Source organism: Hypanus sabinus, chromosome 2 (assembly GCF_030144855.1).
Source record: "Hypanus sabinus isolate sHypSab1 chromosome 2, sHypSab1.hap1, whole genome shotgun sequence".
Classification (NCBI taxonomy): domain Eukaryota; kingdom Metazoa; phylum Chordata; class Chondrichthyes; order Myliobatiformes; family Dasyatidae; genus Hypanus; species Hypanus sabinus.
Window position 1 is genome coordinate 207,839,135 of NC_082707.1, and position 26,873 is coordinate 207,866,007.

General features: G+C 46.8%; 1 protein-coding gene and 1 non-coding gene across 4 annotated transcripts in view; one reads left to right on the forward strand and one right to left on the reverse strand.

Annotated features, from left to right (window-relative positions):
- The window catches only part of prima1 (proline rich membrane anchor 1), a 542,280-nt gene that overhangs the window by 24,221 nt on the left and 491,186 nt on the right, over nucleotides 1–26,873 (forward strand). The window lies entirely within an intron of this gene.
- Nucleotides 11,607–11,821, reverse strand: LOC132390665 (small nucleolar RNA U3). Its single transcript, XR_009510982.1, has one exon. It is a non-coding gene; the product is annotated as a small nucleolar RNA U3 (small nucleolar RNA).

A 26,873-nucleotide genomic window follows, 5' to 3' on the forward strand; every position in this document is an offset into this window, starting at 1 on the left:
ATTTTTCTTTCATCCATGTGCCTGTCCAAGACACTCTTAAATACCCCTAATGTTTTAGCCTCCACCACCATCCCTGGCAAGTCATTCCAGGCACTCACAACCCTCTGTGTAAAAAACTTACCCCTGATGTCTCCCCTAAACTTCCCTCCCTTAATTTTGTACATATGCCCTCTGGTGTTTGCTATTGGTGCCCTGGGAAACAGGTACTGACTATCCACCCTATCTATGCCCCTCATATTGTAGACCTCTATCAAGTCCCCTCTCATTCTTCTACGCTCCAAAGAGAAAAGTCCCAGCTCTACTAACCTTGCTTCATATGACTTGTTCTCCAAACCAGGCAACATCCTGGTAAATCTCCTCTGCACCCTCTCCATAGCTTCCACATCCTTCCTATAATGAGGTGACCAGAACTGAAATTTTTCTGGGAATAATAAGGAAGCTATATAGGACTCTGGTCAGACCTCACTTGGAGTACTGTGCTCAGTTCTGGTTGCCTCACTACAGGAAGGATGTGGAAACCATAGAAAGGGTGCAGAGATTTACAAACATGTTGCCTGGATTGGGGAGGATGCTTAATGAGAATAGGTTGAGTGAACTTGGCCTTTTCTCCTTGGAGCGCCAGAGGATGAGAGGTGACCTGATAGAGGTGTATAAGATGATGAGAGGCATTGATCATATGGATAGTCAGAGGTTTTTCTCCGGGGCTGAAATGGCTAACACAAGAGGGCACAGTTTTAAGGTGCTTGGAAGTAGGTACAGAGGGGATATCAGGGGTTAGTTTTTTATGCAGAGAGTGGTGAGAGTGTGGAATGGACTGCCGGCAATGGTGGTGGAGGCGGATACGATAGGGTTTTTTAAGAGACTCCTGAACGGGTACATGGAGCTTAGAAAAATAGAGGGCTGTGGGTAAGCCCAGGTAATTTCTAAGGTAAGAACATGTTCGGCATAGCTCTGTGGGCCGAAAGGCCTGAGTTGTGCTGTAGGTTTTCTATGTTTCTAAGTCACCCAGACCAGTGAACTGCACTCTAGGTTTCTGAAAGAGGTAGCAGTAGATATTGTGGAGGCATTAATAATGATCTTGCAAGAATCATTGGACTCTGGCATGGAAAATTGTAAATGTTACTCCACACTAGGAAAAGAGGAAGGCAGCAGAAAGGAAATTACAGACCAGTCTGCCTGACCTCAGTTGTTGGGAAGATGGAGTCCAATGTTAAGGATGAGGTTATGGAGTACTTGGTGGCACAGGGCAAGATAGGAAAACCTTGCCTGACTAATCTGTTGGAATTCTTTGAGGAGATTACAAGTAGGGTAGATAAAGGGGATGCAGTGTATGTTGTATATTTGGACTTTCAGAAGGCCTTTGCAAGGTGCCACACATGAGGCTGCTTACTAAGTTATAAGCCCATGGTATTTCAGCAAAGTTACTGCCGTGATTAGAGCATTGGCTGATTGGCAGGAGGCAGTGAGTGAGAATAAAAGGATCCTTTTCTGGTTGGCTGCCAGTGACTAGTGGTGTTCCTCAGGGGTCGGTGTTGGGACCACTTCTTTTTATGCTGTTTATAAATGATTTAGATGGTGCAATAGATGGCTTTGTTGCCAAGTTTGCTGATGATATGAAGACTGCTGGAGGGGCAGGTAGTGTTGAGGAAACAGATAGGCTGCAGAAGGACTTAGACAGATTAAGAGAACGGGCAAGAAAGAGGCAAATGAAATACAATGTTGAAAAATGCATGGTCATGCACTTTGGTAGTGGAAATAAATGTACAGACTATTTTTTAAATGAGGAGAAAATCCAAAAATTTGAGATACAAAGGGACTTGGAGTCATTGTGCAGAACACCCTAAAGGTTAGCTTGTAGGTTGAGTCGGTGGTGAGGAAGGCAAATGCTATGTTAGCATTCATTTCAGGAGGTCTAGAATACAAGAGCAGGGATGTGATGCTGAGGCTTTATAAGGCATTGGTGAGGCCTCACCTTGAGTGTTATGAACAGTTTTCGGCTCCTCATCTAAGAAAAGATGTGCTGGCATTGGAATGGGTCCAGAGGAGGTTCACGAGGATGATTCTGGAAATGAAAGGGTTATTAAATGAGAAACGTTTGATGGCTCTGGGTCTGTATTTGCTGGAATTTAGAAGGAGGATCTCATTGAAAGCTTTCAAATCTTGAAAGGGCTTAGAAGGAGTAGATGTGGAAAGGGTGTTTCCCATGGTGGCGGTATATAGAAGAGGCCACAACCTCATGATAGAGGTGTGTCTATTTAAAGCAGAGATGTGGAGAAATTTCTTTCACCAAAGGGTGATGAATTTGTGGAATTTGTTGCTACACAGCTGTGGAGGCCAGGTCGTTGGGTGTATTTAAAGCAGAGCGTGATAGAATCTTGATTGAAATGGCATCAAATGCTATGGGAGGAGGCCAGTGAGTGGGGCTGAGGATCAGTCATGATTGAATGGAGGAGCAGACTTGATGGGCCAGATGGCCTAATTCTGCTCCTATGTTTTGTGGTCTTACAGTCTTACGACTAGAACTCTTGACTCCGAATAACATTTGGAGAAGGCATTACCCCAGCGGTTCACATACCTTTTCCAACAGAATCATTTAATATTAGATTATTTTTCTCAGAAAAATAAATGAACAAGTACAATTTTTCTGGTGTTATTTATTAAACTGGGTTCTCTTTATCTAGTTTTAGGACTTGCATGCAGATCTGATCACATTTTAGGTCATATTTATGCAGAAATAGAGAAAATTCTACAGTGTTTGCAACCTTTCTGTACAATATACGACTTTGAGAGTCGTCTTCTTGCAGGCATCCACTAAACAAAGAAACACAATAGAATCCCCGTAAAACAATAAAGCCATCGAACACCCAGTTGTGAAAAAAGAAGAAATCGTGCAAATAATAAACAAGTAAACAAATATTAGGCAGAACATGAACTGGAGAGACCTTGAAAGTGTCTCACAGCCTCAGAATCAGTTCAGTACAGCAGGTGGTCCTGAGGGGAGAGCCAATGGCTGCAGGCCACAGGCACGGAGTCTGTTCTGTGCTGAGGGAGGTAAAGCCGGTTCAGGAGCCCAATGGCTGCAGGCCACAGTTTATGAATCTGTTCAGTGCTGATGGGAGTGCTGATGGCTTCAGGCCACAGTTGTGAGTCAGTTCAGTGCTGAGATGAGTGGAGCCGGTCCAGGAGCCCCAATGGCTTCAGGCCACAGTCACAGAGCCAGTTCAGTGCTGAGCTGAGTGCTGATGATTGCAGGCCACAGTCACAGAGCCAGTTCAGTGATGAGGTGAGTCAAGCCAGACCAGGAACCCGATGGCTGCAGGCCACAGTCACAGAGCCAGTTCAATGCTGAGCTGAGTGCTGATGATTGCAGGCCACAGTTACAGAGCCAGTTCAGTGATGAGGTAAGTCAAGCCAGTCCAGGAACCCGATGGCTGCAGGCCACAGTCACAGAGCCAGTTCAGTGCTGAGCTGAGTGCTGATGGCTGCAGACCACAGTTTATGAATCTGTGCAGTGCTGAGGTGAGGAAAATCTCATGAGCAGTTAACTAGTTTGTCTTTTGCCCTTTACCCTCAACCTCCATGCCTTAACCTTTTTAATCTGGCTCGGTGCTTTAATGGTTTTAATGGTTTCAACGGTTCCTTTTATCTGAGAATGTCTACAGTATTCAACCAGAAATACCTAGATTTTGCAGATGTCCACAAAAATCAGAAGAATCACAAAAGGATGAATGACAGAAAAATGTTAGAACTCCTCTCGCCCCTCCCGTGCAAGCAGCAGCGGGCATCTACAGAACCTCCTCCTCCCTCCCAACTCATTTCAGCAAAAAGCATCAACATCCACCCCCACCAGGCAATAGCAGAGCACTCAAGGAGAGACCATGATCTGCAGTCCAACAGTTTGTCATACCACAGGCTCTCTCTCTCACTAACAAGAGACAGAGAAATGTCGCAGCAAACAGCTTGAGATGAACCTAAGCCAGCAGTCGTGAAGCCCGTCTTTCCTTCTGCCATTGAGCAGCACCACTGGATTCTGACATTTATCAGAGTTTGAATGATTACCATGCCAGATGTGATCATTCATGGTCCAGACATTTCCTTCTAGTCTTGTTCTTCAGACTGAAGATCCTAAACTTCTGGTCCCCACCAGTCACTCAGCTCCTGTTGTATACACAGTATTTCAGTTCCTGCTGCGGTGTGTGAGATAGCAGCTCTGGTAAAGGGACCTGTCGTGTCCATTCTGGGGGAGCTCACTCATTTTTGGTCCCCACCAGAGACTCAGTGCTCACCTGTGGCTCCAAGCAACTGCATGTGTCAGCAGCCACACTGACAGGTGAGCTAAACCTGGTGGGCGAAAGCGGCAGAGCTCCTACCCTGGTGAGGTAGGCTCATGCCCGTCGGAGCATGTGAAGCCAGCTCTGGCTGACTGGGTGGCTGAGATGCACAGTGCGATCCGGTGGCCAGGAAGGTGGTTCTGCAAAGCTCTGTGGAGAGTGAAGGGCACGAAGAGCTACTGAAGACATCATGGTCATCCACTGCAATCAAGGAAGACCCCAGTTTGTGACGATTACTCGTACCCCTGGATCTGGACTTCCAAGGTTGAGAGAGTTCCACTTTCAAATCTCTGTCACACAGGTCTCCTGTCATTGTCGGATGTGATGGACAACCACGGGACTGAGCTCCATCAAATCAAATCTTGCTTGTATTTCTAATACCACAGCCTGGTTTTAATTGAAATAAAACTGATAAAACAAGGTCAATCATACTGTGGTGCAGTGGCCAATATTGAAATACATTTTATCAGCCGCTCTTTAAAGGGAAAGATCTGGTGAAGGAGGTGCATACAGTATCAAAGACTCCTGTTGCCAGCTCTTCTTGGGGATTAGTATAACTACTCTACTGTAAAAGTTCATTTTCATTCTTCAAGCTGGGGTCAGGGAGAGAGGTAGTGCAGATAAACTAAAACTGCCTATTAAGTGCTCCCAATGCCACGCATCTCAAACAGCCTCTGACAACCAAGTCCAGCTCCTGGCCTCCACGTGTGGCTTAGCTACTGAGCCCAGCGGAACCATTTCTACTGACAGGAAATGGGGCAAAGGCAGGTTGTCCAGTCGCTTCAGCTACAACAGGGGTTCCCAACCTTTTTTATGCCATGGACCAATGCCATTAAGCAAGGGGTCCATGAACCCCAGGCTGGGAACCCCTGATTTAGAAGGAAAGCTCTGATCTCCAACCTCTGCCGCCTTCTGGCTACACCCACTCATGGGGAAGGCTTCCTGCGTAAATCCAGAACTAAAGTCCTTAAGGCAGTCCTACATTGAGTTCAACTCCTGAGATGCCGCCGGTCCCGAACTGTATCGGTCTCTGCCTTTCCATTGGATTCATCAGCTGAGTAGAGGGGGAGCCTGCAGCATGGCTAACAGCTTGCTCTCCATAACGTACTGCCCCGGCCTGTGTACTGGTTTGCAAGTCATGTAGACAGTTGGGTCACAACATTCACGGTCACCCCTAACCAACGGAGGGCCTCAACGGTAACTTTATGTTGAACTACGTAATAACTCAGTATTGTGCCAGCCATTTGGCCAAGTTTCAATGAGGTAGGAAAATGATGCTGCTGAAGTAGTAATGGGGGACAAAGAAATGGCAGATGAACTTAATGGGTGCTTTGTGGAAGACATGAGCAGTGTGCCAGAGGTCCTGGGGTGTCAGGGAGCAGGAGTGAGTGCCGTTGCTATTGCCAAGGAAAAAGTGCTAGGCAAACTCAAAGGTCCTAAGGTGAATAAGTCATTTGGACTAGATGGATTACATCCTAGAGCCCTGAGTCTTGAGAGAGGCACAAGAAAGGAAATTATAGGCCAGTTAGCCTAACCTCATTGGTTGGGGAAGTGTTGGGGTCTGTTATTAAGGTTCTTGGGTACTTGGAGACTAATAATAAATTAAGTCCAAGTCAGCATGGTTTCTGTCAAGGGAAATCTTGCCTGACAAATCTGTTAGAGTTCTTTGAGGAAGTAACAAGCAGGGTGGACAGAGGAGAGGCAGTGGATGTCATTTACTTGAGTTTTAAGAAGGTGTTTGATAAGGTGCCACACATGAGGCTGCTTAACAAGATAAAATCCTATGGCATTACAGGAAAGATACTGGTATGGATAGAGGATTGGCTGGCAGACAAGAGGCAGTGAGTGGGAATAAAAGGGACCTTTTCTGGTTGGCTGCTGGTGATGAGTGGTGTTCCTCAGGGGTCAGTATTGGGACCCCAACTTTCCACAGTGTTTGTCAATGATTTAAATAATGGAATTGATGGCTTTGTGGCAAAGTTTGCAGATGATATAAAGAAAAGTGGAGGGGTAGGTAGTGTTGAGGAAGCAATGTGATTGCAGCAGGATTTGGACAAATTGGAAGAATGGACAAAGAAGTGGCAGACGGAATACAGTGTTGGGAAATGTATGATATTGTACGTATTTTGGTAAAAGGAACAGTAGTGCGGACTGTTATCTAAATGGGGAGAAGGTTCAAACATCAGAAGTGTAGTCAGACTTAGCAGTCCTCATGCAAGCCCCACAGAAGGTTAATTTACAGGTTGTGTCTGTGGTAAAGAAGGCAAATGCAATGTTGCCATTTATTTCAAGGGGAATAGAATATAAAAGCAAGGAGATAATGCTGAGCCTTTATAAGACACAAGTCAGGTTGTACTTAGAGTGTTGTCAACAGATTTGGGCCCCATATCTCAGAAAGGGTATGTTGTCATTGGAGAGAATCCAGAGGATGGTCACAAGGATGATTCCGGGAATGTTTGGTAGCTTTGGGCCTGTACTCACTGGAATTTAGAAGAATGCAGGGGGGGGGATCTCATTGAAGACTAACGAATGTTGAAAGGACTAGATAGGGTGGATGTGGAGAGGATGTTTCCTGTGATGGGCGTATCCAGAACTAAAATGCACAGCCTCAAAATTTAGGGATGACCTTTTAGAGGGAAGATAAGGAGTCAGGATCAGAATCAGGTTTATTATCACCAGCATGTGAAATGAAATTTGTTAAATTAGCAGCAGCAGTTCAATGCAATACATAACCTAGAAGAAAAAAAAACACTAAATAAAATAATAATAATAAGTAAATCAATTACAGTTTACAAATGTTGAATGGATTAAAAATAGTGCAAAAAACTAAAATACTATATATTAATAAAAACACTACATATATATTGAATAGGTTAAAAACCATGCAAACACCAGAAATAATATATATGAATAAGTGAGGGAATGTCCAAGGGTTCAATGTCCATTTAGGAATCAGATGGCAGAGGGGAAGAAGCTGTTCCTGAATCACTGAGTGTGCGCCTTCAGGCTTCTGTATCTCCTACCTGATGGTAACAGTGAGAAAATGAATTTGAAGGAGAAATTCTTTTAGTCAGAGTGTAGTGAATCTGTGGAATGATCTGCCACAGACCGAGGTGGAGGCCAAGTCTGTGTGTATACAGTATTTAAGGTGGAAGTAAATTGTTTCCTGATTAGTCAGGGCATTACAGGATATGGCAAGAAGGCAAGTGCATGTGGTTGAGTGGGATCCGGGATCAGCCATGATGGAATGGTGGAGCAGACTTGATGAGCTGAATGGCCTAATTCTGCTCCTATGTCCTATGGTCTGAAGGCACAATTAGCATGCAGTTCTTTCTATTTTTTCACAAAGCTGAGCTCCATCATGAGCTCTCGCCCTCCGACCATCAACAACACCTTCAAGATTACACGCTGGAATTAAGGAGATTGAGAGGGGATCTGATTGCAACATATAGGATTATTAAGGGATTGGACAAGATAGAGGCAGGAAATATGTTCCAGATGCTGGGAGAGTCCAGTACCAGAGGGCATGGTTTGAGAATAAGGGGTAGGTCATTTAGGATAGAGTTAAGGAAAAACTTCTTCTCCCAGAGAGTTGTGGGGGTCTGGAATGCACTGCCTCAGAAGGTAGTGGAGGCCAATTCTCTGGATGCTTTCAAGAAGGAGCTAGATAAGTATCTTATGGATAGGGGAATCAAGGGATATGGGGACAAGGCAGGAACTGGGTATTGATAGTAGATGATCAGCCATGATCTCAGAATGGCAGTGCAGGCTCAAAGGGCCGAATGGTCTACTTCTGCACCTATTGTCTATTGTCTATTGTCTAAGATGCAGCATCCATCACTAAGAAACCCTGTCTCCCAGAACGTGCTCTCCTCTCATTGTGGCCATCAGGTAGGAGATACAGAAGCCTGAAGACACTCACTCAGCGTTTCAGGAACAGCTTCTTCCCCTCTACCATCAGATTTCTGAATTGGCAATCAGCCCATGCACACTACCTCATTACTTTTTTCCTTCTCTTTATTCAGTTCCTAATTTTTGCATATAGATTATTTATTGTAATTAATAATTTTTTTATCATGTATTGCACTGTACTGCTGTCACAAGCAACAAATTTCACGTATGTCAGTGATACTAAACCTGGTTCTGTTTCAGTGTTGGAGTCGCTGGAGGAAGGTGTTACTGGGACCTGGGGACTCTGGTGCTTTCCCATTGTCGTGTTGAAGTTGTCAGCACTTTAACACCTGACTGAGCAAAACCTTCCTTGCTCAAGTGGTCTCGGGTTTCAGCTCCTTCCCTCAGCAGTTGGTCTAATACAAGGAGCTTAAAACCACTGAACTTTCGGAGATAGCTTTCATTTGTACTGATCAATCTGTGTAAAGTTATACCGATAAAAATCACAAGATCTATTGCTTCACATGTGCAGAGTGGACAAATGCTTCCTTTAGGTTAGTTTCATACTGATTTCTAGTTTCACTGATGGCATTTGCTCCATTCCACATCCATCTCCTGAGGATGGGAATAAGCAGGCATGTTGCCTTGTTCAAGTTCAGTTTATTGTCTTTCAGCCATACGCAGGTATATCAGTAACAAAGCAACATTCCCCCAGAGCCAGCAGTTCCCAACCTGGGCCCCAGGGACCCTCATTCAACCATACACATAATACCACCAAACAAAGCAATGCACCTCTGGACCAAGGTGCAAAACACAATACTTATAACTCACATAACACATAAAGTAATTTTACCATAAATAAATTAACAAGAATACAGGCGAAATAAATTCTAGTGGTTGAAAATTTGCTCACATTAGTCAAGTCAGAGAAAGGTATTGAGCTAATGCTGGCAAATGGGATTTGTGTAAATGGGCAACATGGCTAGACCGAACGTGTGGGCTGAGTGGCCATTTCCTGCTAAACAATTCTAACTCGATACAAATCTGGAGCATTCCATCTCTATACAACTCTATAATTCCATACAGCTCCAGACAACTCCCCAACTCTGGACAGCACTAGAACACAATGCATCTCTGGAATGCCGTGCATCTCTAGAGCAACAAGCAGCTCTAGAACATGATACAACTCCATATCTCCCCGACTCTGTACAACTCTATAACCCTCCAACTCTGCACATCTCTAGAACTCTACACAACTCTAGGCTATATACAAGTCCATATGTTTGCAACTCTGTACAACTCCCTAACTCTATACAAATCCATAACACTCCAACTCTAGACACCTCAACGCAACTCGAGAACACTAGACACTAGATATCCCAAGGACGCACCTGGAAAATGAGCGCGCATTCAGAGTTCCGGATTTTCGTGGCTCTGGGGTAGTGCTGATTCTAGGCCGGTGTCCCTGACTGAAGCGTTGCGGGAGAACACGGAACATCGAGAGCAGTGGGTTAGCTGCCTTGGGTTGTGTGTCTGCAGAGCTGCACCTTTCTGGAGCCAACTGTCTGGGTGTAGAGCTTGGAAAAAGCAAAGTAACAGCCTTTTAACATCGTAAATCAGTGAGTTGTTTGTTATGTCACCCCTTTCACTGTGAAATGGAGACATCTCTTTCTCCCTTATTAGAGAAGGAGAGAGCCTGTGGTATGTCAAATGACTGGTTGAACGAGTAGTTTTTGGGGTACTGCAAGTGTGTCTTTATTGATGCCTTGCTGCATGCATGAGTGCTCGGTGGGGTGTGCTGATGCTTTTTGCTGGTGGGGTGGGGGTGTCACTGCATGCATGAGTGCTCAGTGGGGTGTGCTGATGCTTTTTGCTGGTGGGGTGGGGGTGTCACTGCATGCATGAGTGCTCGGTGGGGTGTGCTGATGCTTTTTGCTGGTGGGGTGGGGGTGTCACTGCATGCATGAGTGCTCGGTGGGGGGTGCTGATGCTTTTTGCTGGTGGGGTGGGGGTGTCACTGCATGCATGAGTGCTCGGTGGGGGGTGCTGATGCTTTTTGCTGGTGGGGTGGGGGTGTCACTGCATGCATGAGTGCTCGGTGGGGTGTGCTGATGCTTTTTGCTGGTGGGGTGGGGGTGTCACTGCATGCATGAGTGCTCGGTGGGGGGTGCTGATGCTTTTTGCTGGTGGGGTGGGGGTGTCACTGCATGCATGAGTGCTCGGTGGGGTGTGCTGATGCTTTTTGCTGGTGGGGAGGGGCTCTTGCTGCTTTGCTGCTGCTTGCGTGTGGGAGGGGTCCTCGGGGTTCTAATGTTTAACAGTCATTCATTCTTTGGGGCACTCCTCTGTTTTCGTGGATGTCTGTGTAACCCTCAGGTTCTGTTGTCTGTGTAAGTCTGGGGAAGACAGTCTCTGGCCCCACCAAACGTGTGACACTGGGGTGTAAAACCCCCTGTTTGTGTGAATGCTGCGTGATGTGTTCCCCTGTTACAAACCAGCACCACAAAATATCAGACAGTACACCATATGCAATTAAATGATTTAGCTTTATAATTCTTAATTTGACTAAAGGGATAGTAAAATAAAACGAAATGAAAAGTGGCCATTTTAATGGAACAGTCCAATGTGCGCACGCTGGAGCTCACAGTTTCCCTTCAGCTGGTCCTCCATCGATTTCCTCGGGCCTCATCGACTCCTGGCCCCACTCCAAGACCACTCCTTCCTGGTGTCTCCGACCCCTCCTTTCTGGCATCTCCTCTCTCCATGTTCCACCAACAAAAGACCCAGATCAGCTCAGGTACACAACAAGAAAAAAACACTCCCTTCATCGGCTGGCACACATTCCAGCTCCTCCGTTATCTCCAGCCATAACCCAAACACTGCTGCATTACCATTACGTCAGCAGTGAGACCCTTCTCAGGGGGTTACATTTGCAAAGAAAAGGAATTTCAGGATGTATATTGTATACATTTCTCTGTCATTAAATATACCTATTGACCTGTTAAACTTTATAGCTCTATTTTTCTCCATAACTCTGTAGTGGTTTTTTAACTACAAACAACTCTATAACTTCATACAACTCTCCAACTTTGTAACACCACACAGCTCTGTATCTCTAACTCTATACAGCTCAATAACTTTACACAAATCTGTTAACTCTTGAACTCTACACAATGTTAAAATACTATCACACTACATAATGTTATAACTCTATAGCTATATACAACTCTAGAACTCTCTAAATCTATTCTACTCACTGATTTATACAACACTTAACTCCATACAACTCTTAAACTCTCTATCTCTATATAACTCTATACAACCTACAAAACTATAACTCTATACATCTCTAGAATTCTGTACCACTCTCTATCTCTTTTTTTTCACTCAGACAGCGTTTCCTCCCTCCGCAGCTCCCCGCAATAGGGAGAAGGGAACGGTCATCAATGCCGGAAAGTCGTTGTGGAAAACAAAGCTGACCGACTGCTTTGTGCTCAGGAGGAAACGCCACAACCCTTCCTCGTGGTTGCAGAGACCAAACTTTTTTGTGCTCGATTTCTCAGTCACCTACTGTAGAAATTATCCTTAAAAGTAGTCTTACCACTCTCTATCTCTATACAGATATCCAACTCTATACATCTCTGCAACGCTATCCTACTCTCTAACTCAATACAGCTATATAAATCTATACAGCTCAGTAATATCAAAGGTTTTAAGGTCCAGTGGTTCATTGATTATCAAAACACGTATCCTTATGCAACTCTGAAACTTGTCTTCTGCAGGTAGCCATGAAACAACAAAGCCATTCAAACTGAAACATTAAACTAAACCCCCCACCACTCCAAATAATAAAGGATGACTTCCTGATCATCAAAACCCTGTCCCACCATACAAAACTAAACAGGAACATCATCCCCAAAAAACAACCCCAGTCCCACACAAAAAATCTAATGGAACTGAACAAAGCATCAGCCCTCAAACACCCTCCACTCATAAAGCAAAATGGAAAAGGAATGGGTGAGAAAAAGCCATAAGTGTGAAAATGTCTACAGTCCATTAACGCAGTAGTTCATAAACACAGAACCACGATACCATCCTGCAGTGTCACCAACATTCACCCAAAGCGAAGGACACCACACGAAGCAGAGAGGCCTACCCGCCTGCCACAGTGAGCTACACAGCAAAGGGCCGTTCACAGACTCCTTCTCTTGAAACTACACTCTAACTCTATACAATTCTGTAAATTTAGAATTGTTTTAACTCTATACAAAACAAAACTCCATACAACTCCCTTACTCTGTACAAATCTGTAACTTTCTAACTCTTTAGAATTCTATAACTAGACGCAATGCTATATCTCTTTAACTCTATATAATGAAGACAACTCTCACACAACTCCAGAACCCTAGTACTCTATACAACTCTCTAAATTTATCACTCTAATTCTGTACCACTCTTGAACTATAAATCCAAACATTATATCTCTATAACATAATACGAGGTTATCGGTTTCTAACTATGCACAACTCCATAACTCTCCAACTCTGTACAACTCTAAAACTACACAACTCTATAACTCTCTAACTCTATACAAATCTAAAACTCTCTAACTCTATGCAATTCTCTGACTCCGTGTAAGCCTCAACACAACTCCGTACACCTCAACACAACTCCGTACTCTTCAACACAACTCCGTACTCCTCAACACAACTCCATACTCCTCAACACAACTCCGTACACCTCAACACAACTCCGTACTCTTCAACACAACTCCGTACTCCTCAACACAACTCCGTACGCCTCAACACAACTCCGTACTCCTCAACACAATTCCGTACACCTCAACACAACTCCGTACACCTCAACACAACTCTGTACTCCTCAACACAACTCCGTACGCCTCAACACAACTCCGTACGCCTCAACACAACTCTAGAACACTTTACAACTCAATAGTTCTATACTTATCCTTAACTCTGTAGTAGTTTATAACTCTGAACGACTCTATAACTTCATACAACTGTCCAACTCTATAACACTAGACAAACTGTAACTCTCTTTCTCTACACAATGTTAAAACACTATCACTCTATACCAGTGGTTCCCAACATGGGGTGTACGCCCCACAGGGGGGTAATTTGATTTTTAAGGGGGGCAATTCGAGAATGAGTTATTAACAGTGAATTTTTTCTAGTAAGTCTGTGTCAGTAAGAGTGTGTGTGCGAGTTAATACATATGTGTATACACAGTATGCATACATAAAAATACTTGTGTGTATGTACATGTGTAATTGCGTATGTACTGTATATATAGTGTATCACCATCATTACAACCATCGAATGGCTTTCATAATTAAATTAATGAATTGACTGATGTAGGAAGGAACGAATGAACGAGTCCAAACGCATAAGAAACTCGTACGAGGTCGCGCCAATGCTGCTTTTTGCAGTAGCTTTCGGTTCTTGGTGGTGTGAAGGTGTGTACATTGCGTCATCTCTTCTAAACGGTGTATCTGTCTTTGTATGCTGCAGAAACGAATCGGCATTGTTTTATTTATTAATTATTATTATTATTTTAATATCTCTTAATGTTCTTTTTTTTTACAATTTCTTAGTAATTCCTTCCTCAGAACTTTACCAGTCCTTTGGTTCTTTTATTTTTCTCTTTCATGAATGCCATGTTCTTTGGAAGCTTGTTTAAACTAAGTTAACGGTCTTTTAGGCTTCCTCCAGGTGGATAGGAGTTCACTTTTTGAATAATAAGAATTATATATCACCACAGGGGGCATCAGGATTTTAGAGGTGATTAGGTGGGGCATGGCCAAAAAAAGGTTGGGAACCACTGGTCGATACAATGTTATAATTCTATAACTATATAGACCTGTATGAGTCTCTACATCTATTCCACTCCCTAACTCTATATTACACCCTAACTCCATATAATCCATAAATGTATACAACTCTTAAACTCCCTAACTCTATATAACTCTATAACATTATAATACTTATAATGCTATTCAAAGGTAGAACTCTTCAACTCTCCCCCCTTCACTCACTGACTCTACGACTTGATGCAACTCCCCGACTCAATAATTCTATAAGTCTGTCAAAGCTCCAAATCTATGTAACACTATACAAATCTGTAGCTCTCCAGCTCTAGTCAACAGACACAAAATGTTGGAGTTACTCAGCAGGCCAGGCATCATCTATGGAAAAAAAGTACAGTTGATGTTTCGGGCCGAGAACTTTTGGCAGGACTGGAGAAAAAGAAGATGAGAAGTAGATTTAAAAGGTGGGGGAGGAGAGAAAGAAACACAAGGTGAGAGGTGAAACCAGGAGGGGAGGGATGAAGTAAATAGCTGGGAAGTTGATTGGTGAAAGAAATACAGGGCTGGAGAAGGGGGAGTATGATAGATGAGGATAGAAGGCCCTGGAAGAAAGAAAAGGGGGGAGCAACACCAAAGGGAGGCAAAGGGGAGGCAGGGAGATAAGGTGAGAGAGAGAGTGAGAGAAAAGGGAATGGGGCCTGGTGAAGGAGGGGGCGGGGAAGCCCATTACCAGAAGATTGAGAAATCGATGTTAATACCATAACTCTATAACTCCGTATAACATTATATCTCTATAACACTCTACAATTCTAACACTGTGCAACACCCTAACTAACTCTATGCAACCCCCTAACTCGATGCAACACCCTAACTATGCAACACCCTAACTCGATGCAACACTCTAACTATGCAACACCCTAATTCAATGCAACACTCTAACTCTATGCAACACCCTAACTCGATGCAACACCCTAACTAACTCTCTGCAACACACTCATTCGATGCAACACCCTAACTACCTCTATGCAACACCCTAACTCGATGCAACACCCTAACTAACTCTATAAACACACTAATTCGATGCAACACCCTAACTCGATGCAACACCCTAACTCTATGCAACACCCTAATTCAATGCAACACTCTAACTCTATGCAACACCCTAACTCGATGCAACACCCTAACTCGATGCAACACCCTAACTGACTCTATGCAACACCCTAACTCGATGCAACACTCTAACTCGATGCAACACTCTAAATCTATGCAACACCCTAACTCGATGCAACACTCTAACTATGCGACACCCTAACTCGATGCAACACCCTATTTAACTCTATGCAACACTCTAATTAACTCTATGCAACACCCTAACTCGATGCAACACCCTAACACTATGCAACACCCTAATTTGATGCAACACTCTAACTCTATGCAACACCCTAATTCGATGCAACACTCTAACTAACTCGATGCAACACCCTAACTATGCAACACCCTAACTCGATGCAACACTCTAACTCTATGCAACACCCTAATTCAATGCAACACCCTAACTCGATACAACACCCTAACTCGATGCAACACCCTAACTCGATACAACACCCTAACTGACTCTATGCAACACCCTAACTCGATGCAACACCCTAACTCGATACAACACCCTAACTGACTCTATGCAACACCCTAACTCGATGCAACACCCTAACTCGATGCAACACCCTAACTCGATGCAACACTCTAAATCTATGCAACACCCTAATTCGATGCAACACCCTAACTAACACTATGCAACACCCTAACTCGATGCAACACTCTAACTAACACTATACAACACCCTAACTTGATGCAACACTCTAACTAACTCTATGCAACACCCTAATTCGATGCAACACCCTAATTTGATGCAACACTCTAACTCTATGCAACACCCTAACTCGATGCAACACCCTAACTAACACTATGCAACACCCTAACTCGATGCAACACTCTAACTAACTATACAACACCCTAACTCGATGCAACACTCTAACTAAATCTATGCAACATTCTAACTCTATGCAACACCTTAATTAACTCTATGCAACACCCTAACTCGATGCAACATCCTAATTCGATGCAGCACTCAAACTAACTATACAACACCCTAACTCGATGCAACACTCTAACTAACTCAATGCAACACCCTAACTCGATGCAACACTCTAACTAACTCTATGCAACACCCTAACTCGATGCAACACTCTAACTAACTCTATGCAACGCCCTAACTCTATGCAACACCCTAACTCAATGCAACACACTAACTCACTCTATGCAACGCCCTAACTCTATGCAACACCCTAATTCGATGCAACACTCTAACTAACTCTATGCAACACCCTAATTCGATGCAACACTCTAACTAACTCTATGCAACACCCTAACTACTCCCTGACCCTGTACAACTCCCTGACCCTGTACAACTCCGTGACCCTACAACTCCCTGACCCTACAACTCCCTGACCCTACAACTCCCTGACCCTATACAACTCCCTGACCCTACAACTCCCTGACCCTACAACTCCCTGACCCTACAACTCCCTGACCATGTTAAACTCCCCGAATCTCCAACTCCCTGAACTTCTACAAGACCCTGACTCTGTACAACTCCCTGACCCTACAACTCCCTGACCCAGTACACCTCCCTGACTCAACAACTCCCTGACTGTGTACAACTCCCTGACACTGTACAACTCCCTGACACTGTACAACTCCCTGACCTTGTACAACTCCCTGACCCTGTACAAGTCCCTGACCCTGTACAACTACAGACTCTGTACAACCCCCTGACTGTACAACTCCCTGACCTTGTACAACCCCCTGGCTTTACAACTCCCTGACCCTGTCCAACTCCCTGTCCCTGTTAAACTCCCCGAATCTACCACTCCCTCACCCTGTACAACTCCCTGACTCTACAACTCCCTGACCCTGTACCATTCCCTCACCCTGTACAACTCCCTGACCCTCCCACTCCCTGACCCTGTACAACTCCCTGACCCTGTACAACTCCCTGACCCTGTACAACTCCCTGACCCTGTACAACTCCCTGACCCCACATCTCTCTGACCCTACAAATCCCTGACCCTACAACTCCCTGACACTACAACTCCCTGACCCTGTACAATTCCCTAACCCTACAACTCCCTGACCCTACAACTCCCTGACCCTCTACAACTCCCTGACCCTCCCACTCCCTGACCCTGTACAACTCCCTAACCCTACAACTCCCTGACACTGTCCAACTCCCTGACCCTGTCCAACTCCCTGACCCTGTACAACTCCCTGACCCTGTTGAACTCCCTCACCCTGTACAACTCCCTGACTCTACAAGTCCCTGACTCTACAACTCCCTGATTCTTTACAGCTCCATGACCCTGTACAACGCACTGACCCTGTACAACTCCCGAACTCTACAACTCCCTGACCCTGTACAACTCCCTGAATCTAGAACTCCCTGACCCAGTACACCTCCCTGACTCAACAGCTCCCTGACTCTGTACGACTCCCTGACTCTACAAGTCCCTGACTCTACAACTCCCTGATTCTTTACAGCTCCATGACCCTGTACAACACACTGACCCTGTACAACTCCCTAACTCTACAACTCCCTGACCCTGTACAACTCCCTGAATCTAGAACTCCCTGACCCAGTACACCTCCCTGACTCAACAGCTCCCTGACTCTGTACGACTCCCTGACCTTGTACAAATCCCTGACCCTGTACAACTCACTGACTCTACAACTCCCTGACCCTGTACAACTCCCTGACCCCGTACAACTTCCTGACCCTGTACAACTCCCTGAATCTGTACAACTCCCTGACTCTACAACTCCCTGACCCTGTACAAATCCATGACTCTACAACTCCCTGACCCTGTACAACTCCCTGACGCAGTACAACTCCCTGACCCTGTACAATACCCTGACACTACAACTCCCTGACTCTACAACTCCCTGAGCCTATACAAATCCCTAACCCTGCACAATTCCCTGACCCTAAAGCTCCCTGACTCTGCACAACTCCCTGACACTGTACAACTCCCTGACCCTACAACTCCCTAACCCTGTATAACTACCTAACCCTGTACAACTCCCTGACCCTGTACAATTCCCTGACTCTACAACTCCTTGACTCGACAACTCCCTGACCCCACAACTCCCTGACCCTGTACAACTCCCTGACTCTACTACTCCCTGACTCTACTACTCCCTGACTCTACAACTCCCTGACTCTTCAACTCCCTGACTCTGTCCAACTCCCTGACTATACAACTCCCTGACCCTGTACAACTCCCTGACTCTACAACTCACTGACCCTACAACTCCCTGACTCTGTCCAACTCCCTGACTATACAACTCCCTGACCCTACAACTCCCTGACTCTGTCCAACTCCCTGACTCTACAAATCCCTGACACTACAACTCGCGGACTCTTCAACTCCCTGACTCTTCAACTCCCTGACCCTGTACAACTCTCTAACCCTGTACAACTCCCTGACCCTACAACTCCCTGTGCCTACAACTCCCTGTGCCTACAACTCCCTGTGCCTACAACTCCCTGAGCCTACAACTCCCTGACCCTACAATTCCCTGACACTGTACAACTCCTGTATAACTCCCTGACTCTGTACAATGCCCTGACTCTGTACAACTCCCTCACACTGTACAACTCCCTGACTCTACAACTTGCTGACCTAGTACAACTCCCTGACTCTACGACTCCCTGACCTTGTACAAATCCCTGACCGTGTACAACTCCCTGAATCTGTACAAATCCCTGACTCTACAACTCCCTGACTCTGTACAACTCCCTGAAGCAGTACAACACCATGACTCTTCAACTCCCTGACCCTGTACAACTCCCTGACCCTGTATAACTCCCTGACTCTACAAATCCCTGACTCTTCAAGTCCCTGACCCTGTACAACTCCCTGACTCTACAACTCCCTGACCCTACAATTCCCTGACTCTGTCCAACTCCCTGACTCTCTACAACTCCCTGACTCTGAACAACTCCCTGACTCTACAACTCCCAGACACTGTATAACTCCCTGACCCTGTACAAATCCCTGACTCTACACCTCCCTGACACTGTACAACTCCCGGACTCTACAACTCCCTGACTCTGTACAACCCCCTGACTCTACAACTCCCTGAATCTACACCTCCGTGACACTGTACAACTCCCTGACTCTACAACTCCCTGACCTTGAACAACTCCCTGACCATAGAACACACTGACTCGGTACAACTCCCTGACCCTACAAATCCCTGACACTGTACAACTCCTGTACAACGCCCTGACTCTGTACAACTCCCTGACCCTGTACAACTCCCTGACCCTGTACAATTCCCTGACCCTGTACAATTCCCTAACCCTGTACAACCCCCTGACCCTGTACAATTGCCTGTCCCTACTACTCACTGACTCCGTACAACTCCCTAACCCTGTACAACTCCCTGACCCTACAACACCCTTACTCTGTACAACTCCCTGACTCTAAAACTCCCTGATCCAGTACAACTCCCTGACCCTGTACAACTCCCTGACCCTGTACAATTCCCTGACCCTGTACAATTCCCTGACCCTGTACAATTCCCTGACCCTGTACAACCCCCTGACCCTGTACAATTCCTTGACCCTACAACTCACTGACTCTGTACAACTCCCTGACCTTGTACAATTACCTGTCCCTACTACTCACTGACTCCGTACAACTCCCTAACCCTGTACAACTCCCTGACCCTACAACTCCCTGACTCTAAAACTCCCTGATCCAGTACAACTCCCTGACTCTTCAACTCCCTGACCCAGTACAACTCTCTAACCCTGTACAACTCCCTGACCCTACAACTCCCTGTGCCTAAAACTCCCTGACACTGTACAACTCCTGTACAACTCCCTGACCCTGTACAACTCCCTGACAGTACAATTCCCTGACCCTGTTCAATTCCCTGACCCTACAACTCACTGACTCTGTACAACTCCTTCACACTGTACAACTCCCTGACTCTACAACTTGCTGACCCTGTACAACTCCCTGATTCTAGAACTCCCTGGCTTTGTACAACTCCCTGACCATGTACAGCTCCCTGTCCCTGTACAACTACCTGACTCTACAACTCCCTGACCCTGCACAACTCCCTGACCTTGTACAACTCCCTGACCCTAAACAACTCCCTGACCCTACAACTCCCTGACTCTATACAACTCCGTGACCCTACAACTCCCTGACCCTGTTAAACTCCCCGAATCTCCAACTCCCTGAACCTCTACAAGACCCTGACTCTGTACAACTCCCTTACCCAGAACACCTCCCTGACTTAACAACTCCCTCACTCTGTACAAAACTCCCTGACCCTGTAAAACTCCCTGACCCTGTACAACTCCCTGACTCTACAACTCCTTGACCCTGTACAACTCCCTGACCCTGTACAACTCCCTGACCCTGTACAACTCCCTGACCCCGTACAACTCCCTGACTGTACAACTCCCTGACCTTGGACAACCCCCTGGCTTTACAAATCCTTGACCCTGTCCAACTCCCTGTCCCTGATAAACTTCCCGAATCTACTACTCCCTGACCCTGAACAATTCCCTGACTCTACAACTCCTTGACTCGACAACTCCCTGACCCCACAACTCCCTGACCCTCTACTACTCCCTGACTCTACAACTCCCTGACTCTTCAACTCCCTGACTCTGTCCAACTCCCTGACTATACAACTCCCTGACCCTGTACAACTCCCTGACTCTACAACTCACTGACCCTACAACTCCCTGACTCTGTCCAACTCCCTGACTGTACAACTCCCTGACCCTCTACAACTCCCTGACCCAGTACAACTCCCTGACTCTGTCCAACTCCCTGACTGTACAACTCCCTGACCCTCTACAACTCCTTGACCCAGTACAACTCCCTGACCCTGTACAACTCCCTGACTCTACAACTCACTGACCCTACAACTCCCTGACTCTGTCCAACTCCCTGACTATACAACTCCCTGACCCTACAACTCCCTGACTCTGTCCAACTCCCTGACTCTACAAATCCCTGACACTACAACTCGCGGACTCTTCAACTCCCTGACTCTTCAACTCCCTGACCCTGTACAACTCTCTAACCCTGTACAACTCCCTGACCCTACAACTCCCTGTGCCTACAACTCCCTGTGCCTACAACTCCCTGTGCCTACAACTCCCTGAGCCTACAACTCCCTGACCCTACAATTCCCTGACACTGTACAACTCCTGTATAACTCCCTGACTCTGTACAATGCCCTGACTCTGTACAACTCCCTCACACTGTACAACTCCCTGACTCTACAACTTGCTGACCTAGTACAACTCCCTGACTCTACGACTCCCTGACCTTGTACAAATCCCTGACCGTGTACAACTCCCTGAATCTGTACAAATCCCTGACTCTACAACTCCCTGACTCTGTACAACTCCCTGAAGCAGTACAACACCATGACTCTTCAACTCCCTGACCCTGTACAACTCCCTGACCCTGTATAACTCCCTGACTCTACAAATCCCTGACTCTTCAAGTCCCTGACCCTGTACAACTCCCTGACTCTACAACTCCCTGACCCTACAATTCCCTGACTCTGTCCAACTCCCTGACTCTCTACAACTCCCTGACTCTGAACAACTCCCTGACTCTACAACTCCCAGACACTGTATAACTCCCTGACCCTGTACAAATCCCTGACTCTACACCTCCCTGACACTGTACAACTCCCGGACTCTACAACTCCCTGACTCTGTACAACCCCCTGACTCTACAACTCCCTGAATCTACACCTCCGTGACACTGTACAACTCCCTGACTCTACAACTCCCTGACCTTGAACAACTCCCTGACCATAGAACACACTGACTCGGTACAACTCCCTGACCCTACAAATCCCTGACACTGTACAACTCCTGTACAACGCCCTGACTCTGTACAACTCCCTGACCCTGTACAACTCCCTGACCCTGTACAATTCCCTGACCCTGTACAATTCCCTAACCCTGTACAACCCCCTGACCCTGTACAATTGCCTGTCCCTACTACTCACTGACTCCGTACAACTCCCTAACCCTGTACAACTCCCTGACCCTACAACACCCTTACTCTGTACAACTCCCTGACTCTAAAACTCCCTGATCCAGTACAACTCCCTGACCCTGTACAACTCCCTGACCCTGTACAACTCCCTGACCCTGTACAATTCCCTGACCCTGTACAATTCCCTGACCCTGTACAATTCCCTGACCCTGTACAACCCCCTGACCCTGTACAATTCCTTGACCCTACAACTCACTGACTCTGTACAACTCCCTGACCTTGTACAATTACCTGTCCCTACTACTCACTGACTCCGTACAACTCCCTAACCCTGTACAACTCCCTGACCCTACAACTCCCTGACTCTAAAACTCCCTGATCCAGTACAACTCCCTGACTCTTCAACTCCCTGACCCAGTACAACTCTCTAACCCTGTACAACTCCCTGACCCTACAACTCCCTGTGCCTAAAACTCCCTGACACTGTACAACTCCTGTACAACTCCCTGACCCTGTACAACTCCCTGACAGTACAATTCCCTGACCCTGTTCAATTCCCTGACCCTACAACTCACTGACTCTGTACAACTCCTTCACACTGTACAACTCCCTGACTCTACAACTTGCTGACCCTGTACAACTCCCTGATTCTAGAACTCCCTGGCTTTGTACAACTCCCTGACCATGTACAGCTCCCTGTCCCTGTACAACTACCTGACTCTACAACTCCCTGACCCTGCACAACTCCCTGACCTTGTACAACTCCCTGACCCTAAACAACTCCCTGACCCTACAACTCCCTGACTCTATACAACTCCGTGACCCTACAACTCCCTGACCCTGTTAAACTCCCCGAATCTCCAACTCCCTGAACCTCTACAAGACCCTGACTCTGTACAACTCCCTTACCCAGAACACCTCCCTGACTTAACAACTCCCTCACTCTGTACAAAACTCCCTGACCCTGTAAAACTCCCTGACCCTGTACAACTCCCTGACTCTACAACTCCTTGACCCTGTACAACTCCCTGACCCTGTACAACTCCCTGACCCTGTACAACTCCCTGACCCCGTACAACTCCCTGACTGTACAACTCCCTGACCTTGGACAACCCCCTGGCTTTACAAATCCTTGACCCTGTCCAACTCCCTGTCCCTGATAAACTTCCCGAATCTACTACTCCCTGACCCTGAACAATTCCCTGACTCTACAACTCCTTGACTCGACAACTCCCTGACCCCACAACTCCCTGACCCTCTACTACTCCCTGACTCTACAACTCCCTGACTCTTCAACTCCCTGACTCTGTCCAACTCCCTGACTATACAACTCCCTGACCCTGTACAACTCCCTGACTCTACAACTCACTGACCCTACAACTCCCTGACTCTGTCCAACTCCCTGACTGTACAACTCCCTGACCCTCTACAACTCCCTGACCCAGTACAACTCCCTGACTCTGTCCAACTCCCTGACTGTACAACTCCCTGACCCTCTACAACTCCTTGACCCAGTACAACTCCCTGACCCTGTACAACTCCCTGACTGTACAACTCCCTGACCCAGTACAACTCCCTGACTCTGTCCAACTCCCTGACTCTACAAATCCCTGACACTACAACTCGCGGACTCTTCAACTCCCTGACTCTTCAACTCCCTGACCCTGTACAACTCTCTAACCCTGTACAACTTCCTGACCCTACAACTCCCTGTGCCTACAACTCCCTGTGCCTACAACTCCCTGAGCCTACAACTCCCTGACCCTACAATTCCCTGACACTGTACAACTCCTGTATAACTCCCTGACTCTGTACAATGCCCTGACTCTGTACAACTCCCTCACACTGTACAACTCCCTGACTCTACAACTTGCTGACCTAGTACAACTCCCTGACTCTACGACTCCCTGACCTTGTACAAATCCCTGACCGTGTACAACTCCCTGACTCTACAACTCCCTGACCTTGTACAACTCCCTGAATCTGTACAAATCCCTGACTCTACAACTCCCTGACTCTGTACAACTCCCTGAAGCAGTACAACACCATGACTCTTCAACTCCCTGACCCTGTACAACTCCCTGACCCTGTTTAACTCCCTGACCCTGTACAACTCCCTGACCCTGTATAACTCCCTGACTCTACAAATCCCTGACTCTTCAAGTCCCTGACTCGGTACAACTCCCTGACCCTACAATTCCCTGACTCTGTCCAACTCCCTGACTCTCTACAACTCCCTGACTCTGAACAACTCCCTGACTCTACAACTCCCAGACACTGTATAACTCCCTGACCCTGTACAAATCCCTGACTCTACACCTCCCTGAATCTACACCTCCCTGACACTGTACAACTCCCTGACTCTACAACTCCCTGACGCTGTACAACTCCCGGACTCTACAACTCCCTGACTCTGTACAACTCCCTGACTCTACAACTCCCTGAATCTACACCTCCCTGACACTGTACAACTCCCTGACTCTACAACTCCCTGACCTTGAACAACTCCCTGACCATAGAACACACTGACTCGGTACAACTCCCAGACACTGTATAACTCCCTGACCCTGTACAACTCCCTGACTCTACAACTCTCTGACTCTACAACTCCCTGACCCTACAAATCCCTGACACTGTACAACTCCTGTACAACGCCCTGACTCTGTACAACTCCCTGACCCTGTACAACTCCCTGACCCTGTACAATTCCCTGACCCTGTACAATTCCCTAACCCTGTACAACCCCCTGACCCTGTACAATTGCCTGTCCCTACTACTCACTGACTCCGTACAACTCCCTAACCCTGTACAACTCCCTGACCCTACAACACCCTTACTCTGTACAACTCCCTGACTCTAAAACTCCCTGACTCTAAAACTCCCTGATCCAGTACAACTCCCTGACTCTAAAACTCCCTGATCCAGTACAAGTCCCTGACCCTGTACAATTCCCTGACCCTGTACAATTCCCTGACCCTGTACAACCCCCTGACCCTGTACAATTCCTTGACCCTACAACTCACTGACTCTGTACAACTCCCTGACCTTGTACAATTACCTGTCCCTACTACTCACTGACTCCGTACAACTCCCTAACCCTGTACAACTCCCTGACCCTACAACTCCCTGACTCTAAAACTCCCTGATCCAGTACAACTCCCTGACTCTTCAACTCCCTGACCCAGTACAACTCTCTAACCGTGTACAACTCCCTGACCCTACAACTCCCTGTGCCTACAACTCCCTGACACTGTACAACTCCTGTACAACTCCCTGACCCTGTACAACTCCCTGACAGTACAATTCCCTGACCCTGTACAATTCCCTGACCCTACAACTCACTGACTCTGTACAACTCCCTCACACTGTACAACTCCCTGACTCTACAACTTGCTGACCCTGTACAACTCCCTGATTCTACAACTCCCTGACCCTGTACAACTCCCTGACCCTGTACATCTCCATGACTCTGTACAACTCCCTGATTCTAGAACTCCCTGGCTTTGTACAACTCCCTGACCATGTACAGCTCCCTGACCCTGCACAACTCCCTGACCTTGTACAACTCCCTGACCCTAAACAACTCCCTGAACCTCTACAAGACCCTGACTCTGTACAACTCCCTTACCCAGAACACCTCCCTGACTTAACAACTCCCTCACTCTGTACAAAACTCCCTGACCCTGTACAATTCCCTGACCCTACAACTCCCTGACCCTACAACTCCCTGACCCTCTACAACTCCCTGACCCTCCCACTCCCTGACCCTGTACAACTCCCTAACCCTACAACTCCCTGACACTGTCCAACTCCCTGACCCTGTCCAACTCCCTGACCCTGTACAACTCCCTGACCCTGTTGAACTCCCTCACCCTGTACAACTCCCTGACTCTACAAGTCCCTGACTCTACAACTCCCTGATTCTTTACAGCTCCATGACCCTGTACAACGCACTGACCCTGTACAACTCCCGAACTCTACAACTCCCTGACCCTGTACAACTCCCTGAATCTAGAACTCCCTGACCCAGTACACCTCCCTGACTCAACAGCTCCCTGACTCTGTACGACTCCCTGACTCTACAAGTCCCTGACTCTACAACTCCCTGATTCTTTACAGCTCCATGACCCTGTACAACACACTGACCCTGTACAACTCCCTAACTCTACAACTCCCTGACCCTGTACAACTCCCTGAATCTAGAACTCCCTGACCCAGTACACCTCCCTGACTCAACAGCTCCCTGACTCTGTACGACTCCCTGACCTTGTACAAATCCCTGACCCTGTACAACTCACTGACTCTACAACTCCCTGACCCTGTACAACTCCCTGACCCCGTACAACTTCCTGACCCTGTACAACTCCCTGAATCTGTACAACTCCCTGACTCTACAACTCCCTGACCCTGTACAAATCCATGACTCTACAACTCCCTGACCCTGTACAACTCCCTGACGCAGTACAACTCCCTGACCCTGTACAATACCCTGACACTACAACTCCCTGACTCTACAACTCCCTGAGCCTATACAAATCCCTAACCCTGCACAATTCCCTGACCCTAAAGCTCCCTGACTCTGCACAACTCCCTGACACTGTACAACTCCCTGACCCTACAACTCCCTAACCCTGTATAACTACCTAACCCTGTACAACTCCCTGACCCTGTACAATTCCCTGACTCTACAACTCCTTGACTCGACAACTCCCTGACCCCACA